The following is a 10105-nucleotide window of genomic DNA, read 5'->3' on the forward strand; positions in this document are numbered from 1 at the left end:
TGGCATTATGTCCATACATAAGTCTCATAACACACTAGCCTTGCCATTAGTGATGCTTATGTTTTCTATAGCACTGATATAAACGGGTATAAAATCAGCAGTATCTCATATAAAATATACCTTTTACATCAGGCAAACTACTTGTCCTTAAATAGCTACTGAAATTAATAATACAAACTAATCAGTAATCAGTAAAGTAATAGCATAAAATGTACAGCAGATGGCAGCCTTCACTCAGATTACAGAATATTTGAACCTTCAATTGGTGGAACAGTGCCCAGTATCTCTTATTTATAAAGTTTGGGCTGCTTGCGAGGATCCGTGATGTTTCTAAGCAATGTCTGGTTCATTCTTCTCTTTTCAGGTAAGTAAGCTATGTGACATTTTTAAGTAAACCTTCCAAAAATAAGTCATCATAGACATTAATCATTTGTGTTGAATGGGTAATAAACTGCAATGCTCTGCCTGTTTCAGGTGATATAAGTGGAGAAGGAATAGTGCCTCTCTCCTCATCTGAACTTGTTAGCACTGCTGACTCTATCACTTTGGCCTGCAAATACGATGGGTCTTACAGCAGTGATTCTCTCCTGTGGTATCGTCAATACAGCAGCTTTAAACCAGAGTTTTTGTTTCTGGTTAGTGAAGCCAATCTTGAGCAGCCAGCTGACCCTCCAATACCTGGAGTGTCTGCTAAATTAAATGAGGAGAAAAATCGTGTGGATCTGGAGATCTCCTCTGCTTCAGTTACGGACTCTGCAACGTATTACTGTGCCCTGCAGCCCACAGTGACAGGAAACTCAAAACCCCTGTACAAAATTAAGATGAAACATCTAAAATGACGAACTACACTAAATAGAGCATGATGCTCTAATATATATATATATATATATGTGTGTGTGTGTGTGTGTGTGTGTGTGTGTGTGTGTGTGTGTGTGTGTGTGTGTGTGTATTTGTGTAAAACTGCAACCACAACATGTATATAACTGGAAAGCTAAGCAGTTTTTAAACTGCGTTTTTAAATTGTGTTTAAACCGTTTCAGGTGAAAACAAATATATCTAAAATATATCATATCTAAATGCTCTGAAAGTTGATGTGACAAGCATATACAGTACATTCCACTATCATGCATTTCTAGTGATTAAACTGTTACTTGTCAATCAAGTGGCAATACAGATGCTTTTTCTCATCTATTACTGAAGTGACAGACCCTGTTCTAAAAGATGTTCCCCCAATTAAATCTTATGTTGTATATGATCTCTTTTGTGTATACGTATAACCATATAAAAGATGCATATTAATGAACAGATACAATTACTGAAGGTGCCCTATATTCTTCTTCTTCTGTGAAAAGTTATTAGTAAAAGCTACAAAATATATATATATTTTTTTTTTTATTTGATTTAGAGTTCCTGTAATGAAGTAAAACACCCCGATCTAAAATATAGGCCTGGAGTAGGACAAGAAATGCTGTAGAAACATTCATCTGACTCAGAGGGTGGAGTTTTGTGTCTCTGAATGGATCTCACAAAAGTGCAGGTGCCCATATTATGTGATGAAACAGACATCATGATTTTGGCATCCAATACATCAACCATTATGTTTATTTACACACTTATGACTTTATGGATCCATCTGGGTGAGATAAACTCATGCACACACATTTTTCCTTCCTCTAAATTAATATAATTAATGTTGAATTAAATCTGAATCTTATGTAATTTTATTTAATGACTCCTGTCGAGCTGCTTCCCTATAACCAAACTATTTTATTTTGTTAGGTGAGACAGAGGCAAATGCAATCTTCCCACTTTCACCTATAAAGAGCACTGTTGTAGGTGGAAATGTAACTATATCCTATAGTTACAAAGGATTCAATGGAAGTGTGCTAAATGTACAGTGGTACAAACAATATGGAAGATCAAAACTAAAGTTCATTGTCTACAGCTATCCACAGGGAGGTCCAGCCTTACCCATAACCATAGCACGATCTTCTGCCAAATTTGATCAAGACCTTCAACAAGTGGATCTAAAGATCTCAAATGTTGCTTGAGCAGATTCAGCTGTGTACTACTGCGCACTGCAGCCCACAGTCACAGAACACTAAGAGCTTACCATACAACAATATCATATAGTTTAGATTTAAGGCATTACATGTCAGAGTGTTGTTTTTTTTTTTTTTTTGGAGATTTCAAATTCATACAGGACATGATTTGGAGTCAATCCCAATACCATAACAATTCAAATGGTTGATAAATGAAAAACAACATTTCTTCACAAACTAGCAACACACTTATCCTTAATTCACAGATGCCCTTATGACACATTTAAGATGTATATTATGTGGATGTCTTTACTTGTTTGTTGGAATGAGTTGTTTTCAATTTGAGAAATTTTTCAAACCAAATTTCAAACTTTTTTTTTTTTTTTTTTGCAATTGCAATTGCAATTGCAATAAAGAAGTGAGAGGTAATTTCGGTAATTTCTAAGAATCAATAGACTAGAGGGTCCCACAATCCATTGGGTGGAGCTTGGTGAAAAGGGGTACAGCAGAGGGCAGTCCTGTGTTTCCCCAGATCTCATTTTGTATGTCATCTCCACCAGTCATAATGTTTTTGTTTTGCTTCACCATTTTGGCACTTCTTACAGGTATTTAAATTTGATATTTACATTTGTTAATATATCTATATACCTCTATAAAAGTATACTAATGAAGAATTAAATACTGAAAGCGCCCCGATAATAATATTCCTCTGTTGTTTATAATTTCCCAGAGAGTGTTTTTGCAAATGCAATTACACCACAATCTACTGAAAAGCCTGCTTTAGAAGGAGGAAAGACGACTCTTTCCTGCAACTACGATGGAAGTAATATACAGAGTTTGCAGTGGTACAGACAGTATCCCAACACTGCCCCTGAATATCTGTTGCAAGCTTTTGAAAATCTGGGTCCCGTGGAGAAGGACCGCTATGCCGCTGAAGCGCTGAAGGACAAAAAACAACTAAATCTGGAGATCTCCAAAACTGAGATAGCAGACTCTGCAATATACTACTGTGCCCTGGTGCCCACAGTAACAGGAAACCCTTCTACACTGTACAGAAACTTGAGTACGATCCTCATTTCAGAAAATATCTGAACAACAACACCTCTCCCGCAACCATGCAAAAGATTCAAATATGATACTGCAAGTTCATATCACAAAACTGTCTCAATCTGCTGTGATCAACAGCAGCATTAAACTGACCCTTCAGTGTTCTTAAACTTGCAGGATTTGTTTTTTTCCACAGGATTATTATTTTATTACCTGTTTTCTTTTCCATTTTGACAAACTACACAATGTGTGTCTTTTAAACTTTACAATTTTGCAATTAAAAAAAAATTAATTTGCAATTGCAGTAAAGAAGTGAGATGTAATTTCCTCATGTCTGTTGAGGGAAATCGGTAATTTCTAAGAATCAATAGACTAGAGGGTCCCACAATCCATTGGGTGGAGCTTGGTGAGAAGGGGTACAGCAGAGGGCAGTCCTGTGTTTCCCCAGATCTCATTTTGTATGTCATCTCCACCAGTCGTAATGTTTTTGTTTTGCTTCACCATTTTGGCACTTCTTACAGGTATTTAAATTTGATATTTACATTTGTTAATATATCTATATACCTCTATAAAAGTATACTAATGAAGAATTGAATACTGAAAGCGCCCCGATAATAATATTCCTCTGTTGTTTATAATTTCCCAGAGAGTGTTTTTGCAAATGCAATTACACCCCAATCTACTGAAAAGCCTGCTTTAGAAGGAGGAAAGACGACTCTTTCCTGCAACTACGATGGAAGTAATATAAGGAGTTTGCAGTGGTACAGACAGTATCCCAACACTGCCCCTGAATATCTGTTGCAAGCTTTTGAAAATCTGGGTCCAGAGGAGAAGGACCGCTATGCCGCTGAAGCGCTGAAGGACAAAAAACAACTAAATCTGGAGATCTCCAAAACTGAGATAGCAGACTCTGCAATATACTACTGTGCCCTGGTGCCCACAGTAACAGGAAACCCTTCTACACTGTACAAAAACCTGAGATGATGAAAAATGCATTAATAACATCTTGAGCAAACTTTCTCAGATTTTAAACAATATCAGAACAACAACATCTGTTACCAAACAAAATGTTGATCTCTTTGAAGTCTTGTCACATATACAAGTACAAGTCTAGTATTTATCAGAGAAAAACGACTCAAGACCTCAAAGAGGGTGGAGCTCTCTCACTAAGAGGGTGATACAAAGATTCTCTATGTTTACTGTCATCACTCCAAAGATCACCCATCATGTTTCTCTTTTGTTGGATATTTTCATTATTCATTGGTAAGAGATGTTCTAATTTTCAGGGTATCATCCCCCAATGTGCTAAAGAATAAAAGCCAGAGAATGCATGTGAAGTAAATTTCGAGCAACCAATGCATGAGTTTATGATGACAATATCTAATTCCTGTTTTATTAACAAACATGCATTTCTCTTTTTTTTTTTTCACGAATTTCTTTTGCAAACACAATATACCCATTATCCTCTGAAAAGCATGTTTTCAGAGGTGAAAATGTGATTCTTACTTGTAACTACAGTGTTGATGTAGATAATCTGCAGTGGTATCGCCAGAATCCTGGATCTCGACCTGAGCACCTCATTCTCATCACAGAATATTCAGAACCTGATCTTTCACTTCGTCTGTCAGCAAAAGCTAAAAAAGACATAAAACAAGTGAATCTTACAATCTCATCTGCTGAAGAAACAGATTCTGCTCTGTACTACTGTGCCCTGCAGCTAGGGTTGCCAACTTCAGAAAAGGAAAATGCGGGACAATCGTGGTTATTTATAGGAAAATGAGGGACACTCAAAATATTTGTACTGTATCACACAATGTACGTCATTTCAGTGTCTGCAGTTAAGTTTGTGTTTAAAAGATTATCAGACATAAACACATTTGTATTGCTTAACCTATTTATGTATTTAATTCTAAAAATAATTTTAATATCATACATGAAAAGTCACATTACAAACAAACCATAGTTCAAAATAACAGCATTTATCTAAAATAGAAAGCTTTTTTAACATTATACACTAGGCTTACAGTTCAAAAGTTTGGGGTTAGTTAGTAAGATTATTTTTTGGGGAAAAAAATAAAGAAAGTAATTGCCTACTTTTATTCAGCAAGGATGCATTACATTAATCAAAAGTGACAGTTAAGATAATGTTACAAAAGCTTTCTATGTACTTTCTAAAAGCTTTAAAACATTAATAATAATCAGAAATGTTTTTTGAGCATATTATTCCCTCAGGTAGATTACATGTTTTCTTGCGTGGCTGGATGTTAGACTCATGAACAATAATCACGTTGTTTGCATTCGCCAAAATTGATTAGCCGAAATCAAAACTTGGACAGTGAAAGGAAATTACCGTTAGCGCGAGACGAGTCCGGCTTGAAGCGGAAGCGACCAGACGGCAGAGGATGTTCGCAAATCAAACAATGATTTGTCTCAAAACAGTGATTAAAAAAAGCTGTGATTGGATGATGACAGGTGTCGGTGATCATTCTCAAGTGTCGTGGTCAGCACTGCTGCTGTTGCTGTTGTATCAGTCAGTGGTTTATCAGCTTGTCAAAAAACGGGACACGGGAGGTCACGCACGGGACAAATAAATTGTGTTAACATTGATTTTTTTTTTTTTTTTTTTAAAGCAGAAACGATTAAAGACATCATAGACTAAAAATATATTTCCAAACCAGTTCATTTCAAACCGTTTTAATGTGTTTGTTTGGTGTTTCAAAAGTAAAGTCACTCACTCAGCCCAGAAGAGGGCGCTGTGCTCCACACACTGTAGTCCTCATGCATATCATGATCACACAAGTCTTTGACATCCAGAAGTAAGCCAGTTATTTCCTCAGAGCATAGCATTAAAGTCAGTGATGATTATAGAAATCTAAATCCTGATCCATTCATCACTATTTTTTAAATTGAACAATTTTGATAAATTCAGATAAATCATAAAAATATTGCATAGGCCTACTGTATATATTTAAATGAAACGGTTTGTATGCAGCACCATCTAAAAAGAATACAAAAAAATAATTATATATATATGTACTTAATTATATATACTCGCCCTCACGTTTCTCCAAACCGAAATTTAAGTCCATTAAAATTTGGAGTTCACCAGTTGTGTACATCAGACACTCTACACCATATAAGGAGAAGAAGGCGGAGCAGAAAACAACAGCACACAAATCTCATATAGATTTCACTTAGATTTGAATGTAGGCCTATGAAAGTGAATAAGATTTGAGAACTTACAGTAGAAAAGTCTCACAGGTCACAGGGTGTGGCTACAAAAGAAACACAGAAGGCACTTGCTCTTTCTCTATCCCAGTATTAGGATGCTGTTTTTTTACTTTACAGTCATGGCACTTCTTTCAGGTGATTGATTTATATTTATTTCAAAGCTATAAATGTTGTCTTTGAGCATATCAAAATATTTTTTTCTGATGCTGAATTAATGTTAGTTTTTTCTTCTGTTGTTGTATTTCCAGACAATGTTCTTGCAAATGCAATAACATCCCAGTCTACTGAAAAGCCTGCTTTAGAAGGAGAGAAGATGACTCTTTCCTGCAACTACAGTGGAACCACTATTAACAGTTTTCTGTGGTACAGACAGTCTTCCAACACTGCCCCTGAATATCTCTTGCAAGCTTTTGAAAATCTGGGTCCCGTGGAGAAGGACCACTATGCCGCTGAAGCGCTGAAGGACAAAAAACAACTAAATCTGGAGATCTCCAAAACTGAGATAGCAGACTCTGCAATATACTACTGTGCCCTGGTGCCCACAGTAACAGGAAACCCTTCTACACTGTACAAAAACCTGAGTACGATCCTCATTTCAGAAAATATCTGAACAACAACACCTCTCCCGCAACCATGCAAAAGATTCAAATATGATACTGCAAGTTCATATCACAAAACTGTCTCAATCTGCTGTGATCAACAGCAGCATTAAACTGACCCTTCAGTGTTCTTAAACTTGCAGGATTTGTTTTCTTCCACAGAATTATTATTTTATTACCTGTTTTCTTTTCCATTTTGATAAACTACACAATGTGTGTCTTTTAAACTTTACAATTGTGCAATTTAAAAAAATTTTTTTTTTCAATTGCAGTAAAGAAGTGAGATGTAATTTCCTCATGTCTGTTGAGGGAAATCGGTAATTTCTAAGTATCAACAGACTAGAGGGTCCCACAATCCATTGGGTGGAGCTTGGTGAGAAGGGGTACAGCAGAGGGCAGTCCTGTGTTTCCCCAGATCTCATTTTGTATGTCATCTCCACCAGTCGTAATGTTTTTGTTTTGCTTCACCATTTTGGCATTTCTTACAGGTATTTAAATTTGATATTTACATTTGTTAATATATCTATATACCTCTATAAAAGTATACTAATGAAGAATTAAATACTGAAAGCGCCCCGATAATAATATTCCTCTGTTGTTTATAATTTCCCAGAGAGTGTTTTTGCAAATGCAATTACACCCCAATCTACTGAAAAGCCTGCTTTAGAAGGAGGAAAGACGACTCTTTCCTGCAACTACGATGGAAGTAATATACAGAGTTTTCAGTGGTACAGACAGTATCCCAACACTGCCCCTGAATATCTGTTGCAAGCTTTTGAAAATCTGGGTCCAGAGGAGAAGGACCGCTATGCCGCTGAAGCGCTGAAGGACAAAAAACAACTAAATCTGGAGATCTCCAAAACTGAGATAGCAGACTCTGCAATATACTACTGTGCCCTGGTGCCCACAGTAACAGGAAACCCTTCTACACTGTACAAAAACATGAGATGATGAAAAATGCATTAATAACATCTTGAGCAAACTTTCTCAGATTTTAAACAATATCAGAACAACAACATCTGTTACCAAACAAAATGTTTATCTCTTTGAAGTCTTGTCACATATACAAGTACAAGTCTAGTATTTATCAGAGAAAAACGACTCAAGACCTCAAAGAGGGTGGAGCTCTCTCACTAAGAGGGTGATATAAAGTTTCTCTATGTTTACTGTCATCACTCCAAAGATCACCCATCATGTTTCTCTTTTGTTGGATATTTTCATTATTCATTGGTAAGAGATGTTCTAATTTTCAGGGTATCATCCCCCAATGTGCTAAAGAATAAAAGCCAGAGAATGCATGTGAAGTAAATTTCGAGCAACCAATGCATGAGTTTATGATGACAATATCTAATTCCTGTTTTATTAACAAACATGCATTTCTCTCTTTTTTTTACAGGAATTTCTTTTGCAAACACAATATACCCATTATCCTCTGAAAAGCATGTTTTCAGAGGTGAAAATGTGATTCTTACTTGTAACTACAGTGTTGATGTAGATAATCTGCAGTGGTATCGCCAGAATCCTGGATCTCGACCTGAGCACCTCATTCTCATCACAGAATATTCAGAACCTGATCTTTCACTTCGTCTCTCAGCAAAAGCTAAAAAAGACATAAAACAAGTGAATCTTACAATCTCATCTGCTGAAGAAACAGATTCTGCTCTGTACTACTGTGCCCTGCAGCCCACAGTGACAGGAAACCTGGGAACACTGTACAAAAACATGGGATGTATTACATTTGTGTTAACATAGATTTTTTTTTTTTTAAAGCAGAAACGATTAAAGACATCATAGACTAAAAATATATTTCCAAACCAGTTAATTTCAAACCGTTTTAATGTGTTTGTTTGGTGTTTCAAAAGTAAAGTCACTCACTCAGCCCAGAAGAGGGCGCTGTGCTCCACACACTGTAGTCCTCATGCATATCATGATCACACAAGTCTTTGACATCCAGAAGTAAGCCAGTTATTTCCTCAGAGCATAGCATTATAGTCAGTGATGATTATAGAAATCTAAATCCTGATCCATTCATCACTATTTTTTTAAATTGAACAATTTTGATATTCAGATAAATCATAAAAATATTGCATAGGCCTACTGTGTATATATATATATATATGTGTGTGTGTGTGTGTGTGTGTGTGTGTGTGTGTGTGTGCTTAATTCAGATTAAAGTAAAAAACTTTTTAAATTGCCAAAAGGGTGAAGCTCTAGACTCAAATCATATTGTTTTAGTCAGCCAGAGTCTGTCATATCATGCTGCTCTGTGCAGTGTGCACTTAATATATTTTTGGAGCTTGTAGATGATATTTATCCCAACATTAATTAATAAATAAAGTGATACTGCTTTGCAGGCGTGATACAAAATAGCCTAAATAATTGACTCAAAATAAAAATCCTGTATATATAGCCTACTCACTCTCACGTTTCTCCAATACATCAGACACTCTACACCATATAAGGAGAAGAAGGCGGAGCAGAAAACAACAGCACACAAATCTCATATAGATTTCACTTAGATTTGAATGTAGGCCTATGAAAGTGAATAAGATTTGAGAACTTACAGTAGAAAAGTCTCACAGGTCACAGGGTGTGGCTACAAAAGAAACACAGAAGGCACTTGCTCTTTCTCTATCCCAGTATTAGGATGCTGTTTTTTTACTTTACAGTCATGGCACTTCTTTCAGGTGATTGATTTATATTTATTTCAAAGCTATAAATGTTGTCTTTGAGCATATACAAATATTTTTCCCGATGCTGAATTAATGTTAGTTTTTTCTTCTGTTGTTGTATTTCCAGACAATGTTCTTGCAAATGCAATAACATCCCAGTCTACTGAAAAGCCTGCTTTAGTAGGAGAGAAGATGACTCTTTCCTGCAACTACAGTGGAACCACTATTAACAGTTTTCAGTGGTACAGACAGTATCCCAACACTGCCCCTGAATATCTCTTGCAAGCTTTTGAAAATCTGGGTCCCGTGGAGAAGGACCGCTATGCCGCTGAAGCGCTGAAGGACAAAAAACAACTAAATCTGGAGATCTCCAAAACTGAGATAGCAGACTCTGCAATACTACTGTGCCCTGGTGCCCACAGTAACAGGAAACCCTTCTACACTGTACAAAAACCTGAGTACGATCCTCATTTCAGAAAATATCTGAACAACAACACCTCTCCCGCAACCATGC

At 36.3% G+C, this 10105-nt stretch overlaps 1 long non-coding RNA gene and 1 gene segment (V, D, J or C); both read left to right on the plus strand.

Moving 5' to 3' along the window:
- The first annotated feature begins 308 nt into the window (after positions 1-308).
- Positions 309-839, plus strand: LOC311292380 (T cell receptor alpha variable 18-like). The segment is given in 2 exons: positions 309-364; positions 475-839.
- A 5453-nt stretch (positions 840-6292) lies between these two features.
- On the plus strand, positions 6293-8716 carry LOC311292811. Its single transcript, XR_014627809.1, has 3 exons — positions 6293-6455; positions 6569-7407; positions 7533-8716. It is a non-coding gene; the product is annotated as an uncharacterized lncRNA (long non-coding RNA).
- Positions 8717-10105: the final 1389 nt, after the last annotated feature.

Source organism: Rutilus rutilus (genome assembly GCF_951802725.1).
Source record: "Rutilus rutilus genome assembly, chromosome: 6".
NCBI classification, from domain to species: domain Eukaryota; kingdom Metazoa; phylum Chordata; class Actinopteri; order Cypriniformes; family Leuciscidae; genus Rutilus; species Rutilus rutilus.